We start from the raw sequence: 16162 nt of genomic DNA on the forward strand, positions 1-16162 counted from the left end.
GTTTGAGGGGGGAGGCTGACAGCGCTGTTTGGCGTGTGGGGGTCAAAGGTCAGGCACATGGTCTCGGCCACCTCCCAGCTCACAGGCGCACGCACGCAAACAAGCTGGCCGCCGCCCGCCTCGTCCACCTGTGCCCTGTCACGATCAGGACTAAAGACACAGCGCGAACCGGCAAATCTGCTGAAATGAACTTCAAATCTACCACAAAACAAAAAGAAGAAAAATTCTGACCTAAATGTTTAAAATGACTAAATGTTATCTTTATTTGTGAAGCCAAAGAACCGATAAACTGTGTCTGTTTAAAAAAAAGAGGCTTTTAGAAAAAGAGAATAATTTCCAGTTTTTTTTTCCAGGAACTGTTTTATCATAAAATCACAGATGATGTTCAAAAGAAAAACACATGATTGCATTAAAAACGAATAAACTGCTCTGAGATGAAAACACTGAAATATGTTTGAAAAGCTTCATATTTTAAAATCTTTCTTCTGTTTGTGTTTTATTTAAAAAGTTGCTGTCAAATTCTAATTTGAAAAAGATTTAAAATAATAGTTTATAATTATTCGTGATTTTTGACAGAAAAATATCTGATTGTTCCTACCAGTATTTTGATTGTAAAGTATTTATATATAAAGTATTAATTTTACAATATGTTGTGTTGCATGTTGCCACTTTATTAAAACTGGATTATTTGTAAAAAATGACAAAAATTAGAGCGTTACGTCAGGTGTTTTGAGGTGGATTTGGGCATGACATCAGCCCCCCCCCAATTAGACACCATTTTGGTGATCACGTTTCACCACAGCTACATTGTTGCTGCAGGAATTTAAGTTGTACACTTAATGTGAATAATGCAAAACGTCTGCATCATCAAGTCTTAGCATCGTAACATTTGGACTCACTGCGACGCAAAGATCATTGTTAGCGGGACAAATTATTATGCTAAACTGTAAACTCCAACATTTTGAGTTTATTAAAAAAAAAGGTGAAGTAAACTGAGAAATAAAACCCAGATTAATTCTGCTCAGTAAACCCTCTCAGTGTGGGGGATTCAAGTAAACTCAACACATTACAATTCAGTGTGTTTTTCATCTGACCCGAAACTGTAAAAAATAAATCAAACATTAGTGATCCTGATATTTATCTTGTTTTGATCAACCTGCCACCAAGGCCACAGTCTGGTTTTATCTTTTCTGTTTTTTTTTTTAAGAATGTTGAGAAAAAACACCTCTATGGGGACAAATACTATGAGTGGTTTTGTTATTTGCATGAAAATAATCCACTGTTATGTGGAAATGTATTTGAATTTTCTGTAAATATTAAAGCAAAATTAATGCCAAAAAAGGAGAGTTATTTAATCTTACAGAGGTAAAATCATTCCCCCCAATAATCCTTTGTCCTCTGATCATAATTTCCATATTTTCTGGAGTATAAGAGAAAAAAAAATGATAGTGTAAGTCACATTTATCACTTCATGCAATAAAAAGCAAAATGGATGAAATCACTGTGTTATTAATTTATAAGGCACACTGTGTAAAGGAGCACAGCTAGTGTGCTAATTAATGTCACTATAAGGGCACAAAATGCGAGTAAATTGCTTCTTTCAGCCACTGAACAGACAATCATATGTGAGGTTAACATACCACATAATGAAACATTTGAACAGTGTTTTAGTCATCGGAAGCTAAAGAGCTAATTAATGCTTTTGTTATAAGTGAAAACTGCTTCTTCAAGTCACTGAACACATGATCACATGTGAAGTGAAAGTACAACTTCATTTAAATGTAATTTAAACTCCTTTTTAGTACATTTCTAAAATAAACTCACCATTAATTTCCTTCTTGTTGAAAGAGCTGTCCTTGTTCTTTCAAATAAGTTCAAATATGGTTTCTTCCAAATAGAAAAAAAAAAAATCATTCAAAAGTGTGGTCTTCCAATAAATAACACGTCATGGCATTTCTTCACAATAAAAATGTTTTGTTTTCTTTCTTTCTCTTCCATGATTTCATTCTGGTGGTTCTGAGATTTCCTTCCTGAAGTAAGGGATCTTGGGACAGATTTTATGCCACATTGTAACTTTGGGTGAGAAGTGGGGTAATAAGCCCGCACTGTAGCTGGGGGAACAATCACCCCATCACCTCCCCTTCAACCGCCGGCCTTGCAGGTGGCTTCTCCCTCCCTGTGGATGGGCTGCTTTCGTGGATCCTCCCAGCTATGGACCCACCAAGACCATGTGTTGGTGTGTTCAGATGACAAATGTTCTGTTTGAGTCTCTTTCCAGAGCTCAGTCAGCTGTTTGGGATTTTCCTCTTCCTCATTTAACAGTGTATTATCAAACGGATGGTTTGAGCACAGTGTTGACCTCTTGTGGATGACTTTCTATGTGGAACATTTCCCAAAATGATATTTGATAAAGATATGTATTCATATTTATTTGCTTGAAGTGAGCATAACTGCTAATTGTATTTTAATTGAAGACAACATTATTATATGTGGCACATGAAATTGTGTGAAAATGCTGTAGTACACATGCCAGACCTGTATGTAGTGCTGTAATGCCTCTACAAAGAACAGAGACATTTCTTGAATGAAACACTTTTTGAAAATGACAAAGAAAAAGATCGTATAGCAGAAGTTCAGTTTCAGTGTAGACAAGGCCTTAAAAACATGGGATAATAAATAATAAATGAGGACTTATTGTCTTGGGGGTGCTATGGGGGTGCTATAACAAATCCAGGGGGAGCTCTAGCACCCCCTAGCGCCACCCATGATTCTGCGTGATTCTGGACTATGTGTGACAGGGTATGAGATTTAAAAGACACAAGGCTATTATTTTTATTTTTTTTCGTGACCCTCGGGTCTGTAAAATACTTCACAGTACAGAAACATCCTCTGAAACTAAAGCTGTTTCTTCTAATTTTCACAAGTTGAGTCCTGGAGATTTTTCATGTGTGTGACGCGCTCTAGCAGTCGCTGCCGCCGAGTCCACCTTCACCTGTGCTGAAAAATGATTCATTCTCAGTCCAGCCCAGATTTAATAAGTCCTGCGGCACACAAAGACACCACTGGGGTGCAGGCCAGTTCGCTTCCAGTATAAACATTCAACGGGCCAAAGCAAGACAAGCAGCAGACGGCTCCAGTTCGCCACAGACTCATAACGTCTGCACCTCTTTCACTTTGTTACATTTATCTCTCATTTCATATTTTTTTCCCTTCCATTTTTTTCCTCTTAGCTGGAATTTTCTTTCTGAAGATGACATGAGTCTAAGGTCACACTTTTGATTTTAAAGCTGCAATATGAATCCTGAAGCCCCCGTCACACATAGCAAGAATGTGGAGGAACCGTGGCCAGCACTAACGCATCCAGATTACCTCGTCCACACCTGCAAGGTGGCATCCAAAGCGCATGAAGACAACAGGTAGATGATACAGACTGCTGTCAGACGGCCATAAATGCGCTGCAGACTGTCCGATGTTCAAATGTCTGGATGGCAAACATGGGACTGGAGCACTGTGTTCCTCACGCGCATGTGTGAACGACTGCAAAGCAAGCGTGTGTGTACATGCATGAGGGTGCAATTATCACTCAGCTGTGTGTGTGCATGTGCGTGATGATGCATGGACCACTAAGCATGCACGCAGGGCACATGTGCGCGCATGTGCCACTGGACAGCTTTGCTCAAAGTTTGCTGGCAGTTGGGCCATGCAGTCTCATGCGTCAGACGGAGCCTTTCCAGGGAACTTTTTTTTTTCTTGTTTGGTCACTTCAGGTGCACAATGCAACACCACAATGGTTGGATTATCACATGTGATTAACTTTTTTATTCTGGGTGAGAGGATGTCCTGGCTTCACGTCCACATCTGTGCTGTGAAACACTCCCGGACCGCTGTTGGAGGTGAGATTCATATTTATTAATGGTGTAACAGCCTGGCACAAGTTCCATGTCATATCTCCTAAACAGTGAGAAGGTGAACATTTATAACAGCGTGAGATCCGTTTAGCTCTGAGCCTGACGCGTGCCATGTCACTTTACTGCGCACCACAGAGAGGCGCAGCTGCCCATGTTATGATGGAGACAATAGTTCACATTATTTACGTTGCCCATGGGAAGGAATGGACAAATATCTGTACTGTAAGGTCTATTGTGGATGTAACAGCCTGTTGATATTTGCGGCGGCGTGCGTGCAGTAGCGCACAGAGCTTTCGGTTTGATAGCCGCTGTTCACTTACACTGTACATGATAATAATTCATAATTATTATCATGATGAAATGTGCCACATACTGTACATTTTAACAGTTCCATTGCGCTCTGGTGGGTGGACATTATTATATGTGGCCCGTGCAGCTCATACCAGCAGGCTTTGCCATGCCAGATCGATCTCGAGGTTCCCTCGTATGTGCTCAAATAGTTTTGGATCCCGTTTTTCCACCACTGGAATATGTAAATTGTGGTCAGATGGGCGTCAGATTACACCGTCGGATAGGTGTCCCATCTTGCCAGAGGGTTTTGAACATGCGCATCACACTCGAGGCCGCCGGCTGATTTTGACCAACTGTGTCGACTTCCGCAGATGGGTGTCAGAAAGTTTTGGAACTGACACTTTTTTGGATGTGCGCCATGTTGGGAAGGTGTCGTAACACGGACCCACAACAGGGGGCGCTAATGAACGGACAATGGATAAGGGAAGGAGTAACAATTTAATGTTGCACAAGAACACAACGTAAAATAAACAAAGGTACTGCCAATCACACACAAGAGGATTGCGGGCAGGCTCGAAGATAGGAGACCTCAGATGAACGAAGAGCCGGGACCCACACCGCTTCTACCACCAACGGCCTGAAGAACACCGAAGCCGCCAAGCCCCGAGTCCCCAGGTGGTCTCTGTCCTCCGTTGTCGGCCCTGGTACTGCTGGCAGAAAAAACAGAAGGTAGTGAGTGTGAATCCTCACACCCAGCAACCTTGATTATTGATTCTTGTGGAGGGAGAGCCTCCACCTCCAATCATACACACGTGCAGCTCCGAAAATCCAGTCAAGGAAATACCACCAGGAAAAAACAGCTGCAAAACAGATCAGATTATTATTTGACGGATAAGTCAGCAGAGAGATTACCTTGTATCGTAGGAGATTTCTCGGCGAGGAGGTGGAGTCGCCACCCGGCCTTTATGGTGATGGTGATGATGAGATGATGAGTGACAGCTGGTGTTGAGGATGATTGACGGCTGTCACTCCCAGTGGTTCTGGCGCCCTCTTGTGCTTGAAGCCCGCACTCCAAGCAGGGCGCCATCCGGTGGTGGTGAGCCAGCAGTACCTCCTCTTCAGCGGCCCACACAACAGGACCCCCCCCTCAACGGGCGCCTCCTGGCGCCCGACCAGGCTTGTCTGGGTGTCGGTGGTAGAAATCGACCAAAAGGGCCGGGTCCAGGATGAAGCTCCTCTTCACCCAGGAGCGTTCCTCGGGTCCGTAACCCTCCCAGTCCACCAAGTACTGAAAGCCCCGACCCATCCGACGGACGTCCAGGAGCCGACGAACGGTCCATGCCGGCTCCCCGTCGATGATCCGGGCAGGAGGTGGGTCGGGTCCGGGGGAGCAGAGCGGTGAGGTGTGGTATGGCTTGAGTTTGGAAACATGAAAAACCGGATGGATCCGCAGTGAAGCCGGGAGAGTTAGCTTCACTGCGGCCGGACTGAGGATCTTGGCGATGGGGAACGGCCCGATGAAGCGGTCCTTGAGTTTGTGGGAGGTTACCTGGAGCGGGATATCTTTGGTGGATAGCCACACCTCCTGCCCTGGTTGGTATGTAGGGGCCGGGGAACGCCGGCGGTCTGCATGGGCCTTGGCCCTCGTCCGGGCCTGCAACAGGGCAGAGCGGGCGGCCCGCCACACCCGGCGGCACCTCCGCAGGTGGGCCTGGACCGAGGGTACCCCGACCTCTCCCTCCACAAGTGGGAACAACGGGGGCTGGTAGCCCAGACACGCTTCAAAGGGGGAGAGGCCGGTGGCAGAGGATACTTGGCTGTTGTGAGCGTACTCGATCCAGGCCAGATGGTTACTCCAGGCCGCCGGGTGAGCGGAGGTGACACAACGAAGAGCCTGTTCAAGTTCCTGGTTCGCCCGCTCTGCCTGGCCGTTCGTCTGTGGGTGGTACCCGGACGAGAGACGCACGGTGGCCCCCAGTTCCTTACAAAAACTCCTCCAGACCTGCGAGGAAAACTGGGGACCACGATCCGAGACGATGTCCGACGGTATCCCATGCAGACGCACGACGTGGTGAACCAGGAGGTCTGCCGTCTCCTGGGCCGTTGGGAGCTTCGGGAGGGCCACGAAGTGGGCCGCCTTGGAGAACCGGTCCACTATCGTCAGTATGGCGGTGTTGCCCTGGGACGGCGGGAGGCCCGTGACGAAGTCCAGACCGATGTGGGACCAGGGGCGATGAGGCACAGGCAGGGGTTGGAGGAGACCCCTGGTCTTGCGATGGTCCGCCTTGCCCCTGGCACAGGTGGTGCAGGCCTGGACGTAGTCCCGGACGTCGGCTTCCAGTGACGCCCACCAGAAGCGCTGCTGGACTACTGCCACGGTCCTACGCACTCCAGGATGACAGGAGAGCTTGGATCCGTGGCAGAAGTCCAAGACGGCAGCCCTAGCCTCTGGTGGAACGTAGAGTCTATTCTTCGGACCGTTTCCCGGGTCCGGGTTCTTAGTCTGGGCCTCCCGGACGATCTCCTCCACGTCCCAGGTGAGGGTAGCCACGACAGTGGACTCGGGAAGGATGGTGTCGATGGGGTCCGACAACCCGACCTTGGCTTCCTCTTCGTGCACCCGGGACAATGCATCAGATCGTTGATTTTTGGTCCCGGGGCGGTAGGTGATCCGGAAGTCAAAGCGTGCGAAGAACAGGGACCAGCGGGCTTGCCTGGGGTTCAGCCGCTTGGCGGTCCGGATGTACTCCAGGTTCCGGTGGTCCGTAAAAACCGTGAAAGGCCCCGTAGCCCCCTCCAACAGGTGTCTCCACTCTTCTAGAGCCTCCTTCACCGCGAGGAGTTCTCGATTGCCCACGTCATAGTTCCGTTCAGCGGGGGTCAACCTGCGGGAAAAGTAGGCACAAGGATGGAGAACCTTATCGGACTCCCCGCTCTGGGACAGCACGGCTCCTATTCCTGAGTCTGAGGCGTCCACCTCTACTACAAACTGGCGAGTAGGATCAGGCTGCACCAGAACTGGAGCAGATGAAAACCGGCGTTTCAACTCCCTAAACGCGGCCTCGCACCGGTCCGACCAGGTGAAGGGGACTTTGGTGGAGGTCAGGGCGGTCAGGGGGCTAACGACCTGACTGTAACCCTTAATGAACCTCCTGTAGAAGTTTGCGAAGCCGAGGAACTGTTGCAGCTTCCTACGGCTCGTTGGTTGGGGCCAATCCCTCACCGCCGCAACCTTGGCCGGATCCGGGGCGACGGAGTTGGAGGAGATGATAAACCCCAAGAAGGACAGAGAAGTGCGGTGAAACTCACACTTCTCGCCCTTCACAAACAGCCGGTTTTCTAACAACCGCTGTAGGACCTGACGTACATGCCGGACATGGGTCTCAGGATCCGGGGAAAAGATGAGTATATCATCCAGATACACGAAGACAAACCGGTGCAGGAAGTCCCGCAGGACGTCATTAACCAAGGCTTGGAACGTCGCGGGGGCGTTAGTGAGACCGAACGGCATGACCAGGTACTCAAAATGACCCAACGGGGTGTTAAATGCCGTCTTCCATTCATCTCCCTTCCGGATCCGAACTAGATGGTACGCATTCCTAAGATCGAGTTTGGTGAATATTTTGGCTCCATGCAGGGGTGTGAACACCGAATCCAAGAGGGGCAATGGGTATCGATTGCGAACCGTGATCTCGTTCAATCCCCTGTAATCGATGCATGGACGAAGTCCGCCGTCTTTCTTGCCCACAAAAAAGAAACCAGCACCCATCGGGGAGGTGGAGTTCCGGATCAACCCGGCGGCCAAGGAGTCCCGGATGTAGGTTTCCATTGATTCGCGTTCCGGACGTGAGAGATTGTACAGCCTACTGGACGGGAACTCACTGCCCGGAACCAAATCGATGGCACAATCGTACGGTCGGTGTGGTGGAAGGGCGAGCGCCAGATCTTTGCTGAAGACGTCAGCCAGATCATGGTACTCCCCTGGCACCGCCGTCAGATTGGGAGGGGTTTTAACCTCCTCCTTAGCCGTCATTCCGGGGGGAACCGAGGATCCTAAACACTCCCGGTGGCAGGTTTCGCTCCACTGCACCACGACCCCAGACGGCCAATCGATCCGGGGATTGTGCTTCACCATCCAAGGAAAACCCAAAATCACTCGGGAGGTAGAAGATGTCACGTAAAACACTATCTCCTCCCGGTGATTCCCAGACACAACCAAGGTCACAGGCTGGGTCCGGTGTGTGATTAGCGGGAGTAGAGTGCCATCTAGTGCCCGTACCTTCAAGGGCGAAGGCAGAGCCACTAGGGGGAGCCCCACTTCCTTTGCCCATCTGCTATCCAACAGATTCCCTTCGGACCCCGTGTCCACCAGTGCTGGGGCGTGAAGGGTTAAATCCCCACTCAGGATTACCACTGGGATTCGTGCTGATTTGCGGGAACTTCCCGTGCACATGTTATGGCCCACCCTTAGCCCAGTGTCTAAGGACGGGCGTTGGTGTTTGACCGTTTGGGGCAGTCTTTTAACAGGTGCTCACATGAGCCACAGTAAAAACATTCCCCGCGGGCCAGTCTCCTTTGTTTAATATCTGATCTCACTTTAGCCCTGCTCGTGTCCATAGCTTCGTCAGCAGGGGGAGCTGTTGCCACACGGAGCCCACCGGCAATGGAGCGTGAGGACGACGTCACCCCGTCAGACCCGGAAGAGAGAGGGACGGCTTGTGCCCGGCCACGCCCCCCGGCCTGCTCCCGACGGTGTTCATTCAAACGGTTGTCTAAGCGTATAACCAGAGTGACAAGCCCGTCGAAAGTCTGCGGTTCGTCCTTAGCCAGTAAATGCTCCTTCAGTACTGGAGACAGTCCGCTTATGAAGGCGGCGCGGAGCGCGACGTCATTCCAACCCGACCTCGCAGCCGCGATGCGGAAGTCGACAGCGTAATCGGCCGCGCTCCGACGCCCCTGTCTCAGTGACAGCAGCACGGTCGAGGCGGTCTCGCCTCTGTTGGGATGATCAAACACCTGTTTGAACTCCCGTATAAACCCAGCGTATGACGTCAGAAGCCATGACTGCTGTTCCCAGAGCGCTGTAGCCCAAGCGCGTGCCTCACCTCGAAGCAGATTAATTACATAAGCCACCCGGGTGGCGTCTGCCGCGTACATGACTGGACGCTGTGCAAAAACGAGCGAACACTGCATCAAGAAGTCTGCGCACGTCTCCACACAGCCTCCGTACGGTTCAGGAGGACTTATGTAAGCTTCAGGGGACGGTGGGGGGGGTAGTTGAACGGCCAGTGGAACATCTACATTAGGCCCCGGACCAGCAGGAGGAGACACTGCAGCGACGCTTGACTCGCGTGCTTCCACTCTGGCGGTGAGAGCCTCCATCCTCTGATTGAGGCTTGCATTTTGCTCAGTTACCAGCTGTAACTGAGCAGTGAAAGCGGTAAGGATTTGCTGCAGATCACTTACCACGCCTCCTGCTGACGCCTGCGCTCCCTGTTCTCCCATTGGCTGTTCAAGCTGTGGTTGACGCCCCTCGGGATCCATGACGAATGGCCGAGAAATCCTGTTGGGAAGGTGTCGTAACACGGACCCACAACAGGGGGCGCTAATGAACGGACAATGGATAAGGGAAGGAGTAACAATTTAATGTTGCACAAGAACACAACGTAAAATAAACAAAGGTACTGCCAATCACACACAAGAGGATTGCGGGCAGGCTCGAAGATAGGAGACCTCAGATGAACGAAGAGCCGGGACCCACACCGCTTCTACCACCAACGGCCTGAAGAACACCGAAGCCGCCAAGCCCCGAGTCCCCAGGTGGTCTCTGTCCTCCGTTGTCGGCCCTGGTACTGCTGGCAGAAAAAACAGAAGGTAGTGAGTGTGAATCCTCACACCCAGCAACCTTGATTATTGATTCTTGTGGAGGGAGAGCCTCCACCTCCAATCATACACACGTGCAGCTCCGAAAATCCAGTCAAGGAAATACCACCAGGAAAAAACAGCTGCAAAACAGATCAGATTATTATTTGACGGATAAGTCAGCAGAGAGATTACCTTGTATCGTAGGAGATTTCTCGGCGAGGAGGTGGAGTCGCCACCCGGCCTTTATGGTGATGGTGATGATGAGATGATGAGTGACAGCTGGTGTTGAGGATGATTGACGGCTGTCACTCCCAGTGGTTCTGGCGCCCTCTTGTGCTTGAAGCCCGCACTCCAAGCAGGGCGCCATCCGGTGGTGGTGAGCCAGCAGTACCTCCTCTTCAGCGGCCCACACAACACGCCAATTCATAATTCCGACATCATTCTGTGTGATTCCGGCTGTGTGTGATGGGGGTATGAAAGTTTAAAACAATTTTAATTCAATGCATAAATAAAAGCTACATTTAACCGCCAGCTCTGTGAACAGCAGGATGAGAGGCTCTTTGCACGATTCCACAGGCTCAAATAAGATTATGAATGAATGAATGGCACATGAATCAATAAGATTCATGAGCCTAAATATCAACATATTCAGGTTCAAGACATTCATGTACGACCTTTCATTGGAATTTTGTGATTTACAAAACTATACATTTTTACAAAAATGTATAGTAAAAACACAACAGCCAATATAAATAGGAGGATGCATGAGCTAAGATTACTTATTTAAGCTCATGCATGCATTAAATTATTTGCTATTGGATGCACTTCCCAAAAATGTTTTACTAATGTGCACAAAATTCCCATGAAACAACATTAAAAAACTGACTAACACATCGGATTTGCACACAGACAAACACATCTACTTCTGTGACGGAGGTCATGTGATCGTTGTAAACTTGAAACATGAAAGCCAAAAACATTTGTGTCTGTGTGCAGAACTCAAAACTTACTGATCAATTGCTCTTAAAATGTTAAAGGGGAGCACAGTGTGTGTGTGTGTGTTTGTTTTTTTTTTTTTGCTTCTCCCATTTTGCTGCAGCGGATCCAGATGTTGATTTGGCACAAATAGCTGTGTGCTGTGTGCTGCATCATGTGAAGAGAAAGGCACCTCGAAGTTGTCACTTCCTTACAAAGTCATTCCAGCAGTACTCAACGATGTCCAAAAAGGAATCGTAGCAAAGAGTATCTCGTCATCACATATATTCTTTCATTCACCTGCAAGAGTATCACCACCAAACCAAATCATTAAAACAGGTCACCACCTAAGAAGATGCCTGTGACCTGTTTTAATGATTATCGGCCTGTGGCCTTAATCTCTGTTTTAATGAAGACATTTGAGCGTCTGGTGTTGGACTATATTAAAAGTCAAATACCAGTGTCTGTGGACCCGCTCCAATTTGCTTACAGGCGCAACAGGAGTGTCGAAGATGCCATCTCCTTCATGCTGAACTCTGTGTATAAGCACATGGATAAAGGAAAATCTTATGTCTGAATGCTTTTTATAGACTACAGCTCTGCTTTTAATTCTCTTGTTCCAGTGCAGCTCATTCACAAATTGAAAACTCTTGGCTTATGTGATGCCATTTGCAAATCGATTTTAAACTTTTTAACTGGTAGACCACAGAGGGTTAAGATTAACAACTGTTTTTCAAATGTACTTCTTGCGAATACAGGTTCTCCGCAAGGATGTATTCTAAGTCCTCTGCTCTACACTTTTCCCAATAATATGATCATCAAATATGCAGATGATGCTACTGTTATTGGTCTTGTTAATTCAGATGGTGAGGACTCTAACTATCGGTCAGAGGTACAGTATGTAGTTCAGTGGAGTGAACAAAATCATTTAGTTCTTAACACTTCCAAAACAAATGAACTGATTATTGACTTTGGGAAATGCAATGTTCACTTGCCTATTATTATTAACAACACAGAGGTACACAGGGTTGACAGTGTGAAATTTCTTGGTGTGACCCTTTCTAGTGATTTGAGCTGGCATGCTAACACTCAAACTATTGCCAAAAAGTCCAGACAGCGGCTCTATTTTTTACGTAAACTTAAGGAGTTTACTCTAAATAAGCACATTCTTTAAAATTTTTATCATTGTGCTGTTGGAAGTCTCCTTATAAACTGTATCTCTGTGTGGTTTGGAAATCTTACATGTAAAGAAAAAAGTTTTAAACAGAGTGGTGCGTTCTGCTCACAGGGTAATAGGCTGTGAGCTGCTGTGGAGGACATTTTTAAAGGCAGGCTTCTTTCGCGGGCATTACTGATCATTAATGACCCCACCCATCCTGCTAAGAACATATTTGAGCTCCTTCCTTCTGGGAAACACTATCGTTCTATTAAATGCACCACGTCTCGCCATGTAAACAGCTTCTTTCCACAAGCTGTGATGGCTTTGAACTGTGCACACTGACTGACAAGCACTTTACTATTTTTTATTATTTTTTATTATCTCTTATTGCTCTTATTGCTTTTATTGTGGCAAGTGTTATCTGTTTATTCATTTATTATTAATTATGTCTTTGTGTCCATGTTTTTAAAATTTATGTTTATGCACACTAAGCTCTTGCAACGTTTTTTCCAATGTAGTTTTACTGCAAATGGCAAATAAACTGAAACTGAAACTGAAACACCTTGGTCCAGCAGCTGCACGACTCCACAACCTCTTCCCAGTTATGATGTCTGATTTTCTTATAAGAAAACAGATTAAATCTATTCTTGAGTCTCCCATGTGCCTTCTAGCAAACTGCAGCTGAAATTCTTCATTAGAAGAAAAATCTTGTCTGTTCCACTTCTCCATCAAGCTGTATAAGTGGTGATGCAACAGACAAAAGTTGCACGGTTTCTGCAATTACAAATATAGAAGCTTGTAGCCACTTCAGGTTTTTCTGGGTGTCTTAGCAAGTGAGGGAAGCCCCCTTACTTGTCTCCATTTTGCACAGTCACTCAGTTTTTGAATACTTGCTACTCCAGACAAATTTACCGTCCAGTACCAACCTGTTTTTATTTCTTACTGATTAATGTCAATAATGCCCAAGACATATTCAGGGACTTGAAATGTTCATGTGATCATCCGCTGACTTGTCTAAAGAAAACTGTCTGTAGAAGTGATGATTTATAGCCCCAATATTTATTATATGTAGTTTGTCCAATTATTTATGAGATCAGAAAATAGAGGGACTGTGTCCATCAATGACTAACTCCTAAATGGTTAATGTGATAATTTTCTTAATCCCCCTCAATTAAAGCAGAAAGTTGACCCATCTTGTTAATTTCTTTTCAACTCAATTATGGTGGTGCACAGACACAAAAATCCCCAAAACTGGGTCATTGTCCAAGTATTTATGGACATTCTGCATATTGTTGATTTTTAAATTAAATTCAGAAATTATTGTGGTAAACAGACGCACGCAGGACTATTTTACTGTAATACTGGACTTGTGGCAGTATTAACAATGATAAATCTGAACTGCTTCACGCACTGTGACTGCTGGGATCGGGTCCAGCCCCCCGTGGCCCTTAACTGGAGTAAATGGGTACAGAAAATGGATGGAAATCTGAACTCGCTCACACTCATCTTAAACAGCTTATCCAAGATCAGGCTGGGGGAGCTGGAGCCTATCCCAGCAGTCATAGGGCGTGAGGCGGGTACACCCTGGACAGGACGCCAGTCTGTCGCAGTGTCACATACAGATAAGCAAACACATTCACACCTGCACACGCCTACAAACAAAGGTTTCCAATCCACCTAACCTGCATGTCTTTGGATGTGGGAGGAAGCCGGAGCACCCGGAGGAAACCCACACAAACACGGGGAGAACATGCAAACTCCACACAGAAAGGCCACAGGTGGGAATTGAACACATGACTTCCTCGCTGTGAGGCAACAGTACTAACCGCTAAACCACCAGAGAAATGAACTGATGATAAATGTGTATTTTCTCAAATTTGGTCTCATTTTATGTCAATGTTACTTTGTCAAATGAACATTTCTTCTTCATTCAATCAAAATAGACTATTTTTTAGCTCGCATTAATGTCTGGACCACAAAAACTCCAATTTGTGTCCCCCTTCCCACTATATTTATATATTTATCTCTCACTCATCTCTGCTGCCTCCCTCCATCTCTCCCCCGTCTCCCCATCAGCCCTTTCAGCAGCGGTGGTCAGCTGCAGCAGTCACGGCGCTGCTGGTCAGCGCTCAGCTCGCACAGGACACACCGACCCGTTGCCAAGCAACAGCAATGAAAGATTACTGTGTGCATGCATGTGTGCACGTGCATGTGTATGCACACGTGTGTGTATGTGTGTGTGCATGTGCTTGTTGTGTGCTAATCATTAAGAATAAACATGTTTCCGCCTCTGTAGCTGGCACTTTGGTGTGTGTCAAATAATACTGACGCCTTAATGCAGTGCTCAAGAATTACTGCACTTTTAGCTTTGACAACGTGTGTTTGTGCTACAATCTCCAAATATAACACAAATTGTAGTGAATAAAAATAAGACTACATCCCATCATTTCTTAACTTAAAGTTATGATTTTCATGTTCCAAATCTGCTCAAGTTAAATTTTTAGAAAGTTTCAACATGTGCATTAGTATTAGTGTAACACATTATATAACTGATTAGTTAATTAATTTTAAGAAGTTGATCAAATGGTGTTGCACAGGAACAGAAAATAAAGGCGGGACAAAGACAGGTAGAGCTGTGCATGTGAGTGAGTGGATTCAGCACCGGCCTACACGCTCACATTCAGCAGTCACACTGGGAGGTTCCATTAAAAGAGGAACAAGGGACTTTTGGTGCTCTTTAGATTGACTGGCAGCCTCAAAGGCCATGCATGATTTCTGTGTCTCTGGCTGCTCCAGTGAAGTCATTCCAAGGAAATACAGTCCGAGTTGCCCACTGTGGGTGCAGCTTAGCACACAGCGGCAAGTGTATTGATAGCAGACATTCAAAATAAAAATTCAAATACACGCAAACACTCAGCACCACATTAAATGTATTACAAGGTTTCATTTCATCCAGGGTTTTCACGTATCCCATAATCCCTTGCACGCCACAGAGTCCCTGCAGTCAAAACAACATAGAGAATCCACATGATGACAATTGTAAATGATTATACTACAAAAATGTAATTTTTTTTAAGCTTTTCATCATGTTAATAAGAGACTACATGCATGATACCCTGAAAACTTGCTAAAACAATTACAACAAATAATCCGTGTCTGCTACGTTTAATCTGCGTGGAATTTAATAAAGGCAAACCAAATTTCAGACATATTATATATATTAGTCTGGAACAAAGAGGACAAACAGTGTTGTAAAGTACAATAATCAAGACGTTAAAGAGCAAAACTCACTTTCCCCCAGAACGACATGATCAGGAAGCGAACAGAGCTCACAGCAGCTTCCATTGAAAATAACGGAGAGACAGCCTGTGATTCTCACGTTTACATAAAACAAACACAATAACAATGTCTAAAAACTCAGAGAATATATTCATGAGAGTTTTAGGCACAATATAAAAATAGTTTTATGTTGCGATGTTAATGGTGTTGACCGTATGCAGTGGTTAAAGTGCAGCCCGATCAGAACGTCTCAATGCAGTTCTCAATGTTACCGAGATCTCGCAGCGCGGCGAACTCTTCGAGGTTTTGCAGGATTTGAAACCTGAAAAGGGTGAATGATCATAAATTAATGTGCAAACTGTAAAAAGCTGATCTGACCAGTGGTGGCGCCAGGAAATTTTTGTTGGGGGTGATTCAGCATTGGTGGGTCACCGAACACACACATTCATCACTTTGCTCAGTTACGCAATATTGAGACATTCTCAGTGCAAAACTGCAGTTGAGATCCACAAATATGTCAGTCGCTGTTCACATTATTGGCAGAATTATTGGGGGAGCTGAGTGGGGCTTGGCTCATTATTGGGGAAGCTTAAGCCCCCCCAAGCCCCCCCTTGGTGCCACCACTGGATCTGACAAAATATGTAAACATGCTATAAAGGCTCATGAAACCTATCTGAGAGCTGTG

General features: G+C 46.4%; 1 protein-coding gene across 1 annotated transcript in view; it reads right to left on the bottom strand.

The window, feature by feature from the left end:
* Window positions 1-16162, bottom strand: part of LOC117501957 (POU domain, class 2, transcription factor 1) — a 173269-nt gene that overhangs the window by 53502 nt on the left and 103605 nt on the right. The window lies entirely within an intron of this gene.

Source organism: Thalassophryne amazonica, chromosome 20 (assembly GCF_902500255.1).
Source record: "Thalassophryne amazonica chromosome 20, fThaAma1.1, whole genome shotgun sequence".
Taxonomy (NCBI): Eukaryota; Metazoa; Chordata; class Actinopteri; order Batrachoidiformes; family Batrachoididae; genus Thalassophryne; species Thalassophryne amazonica.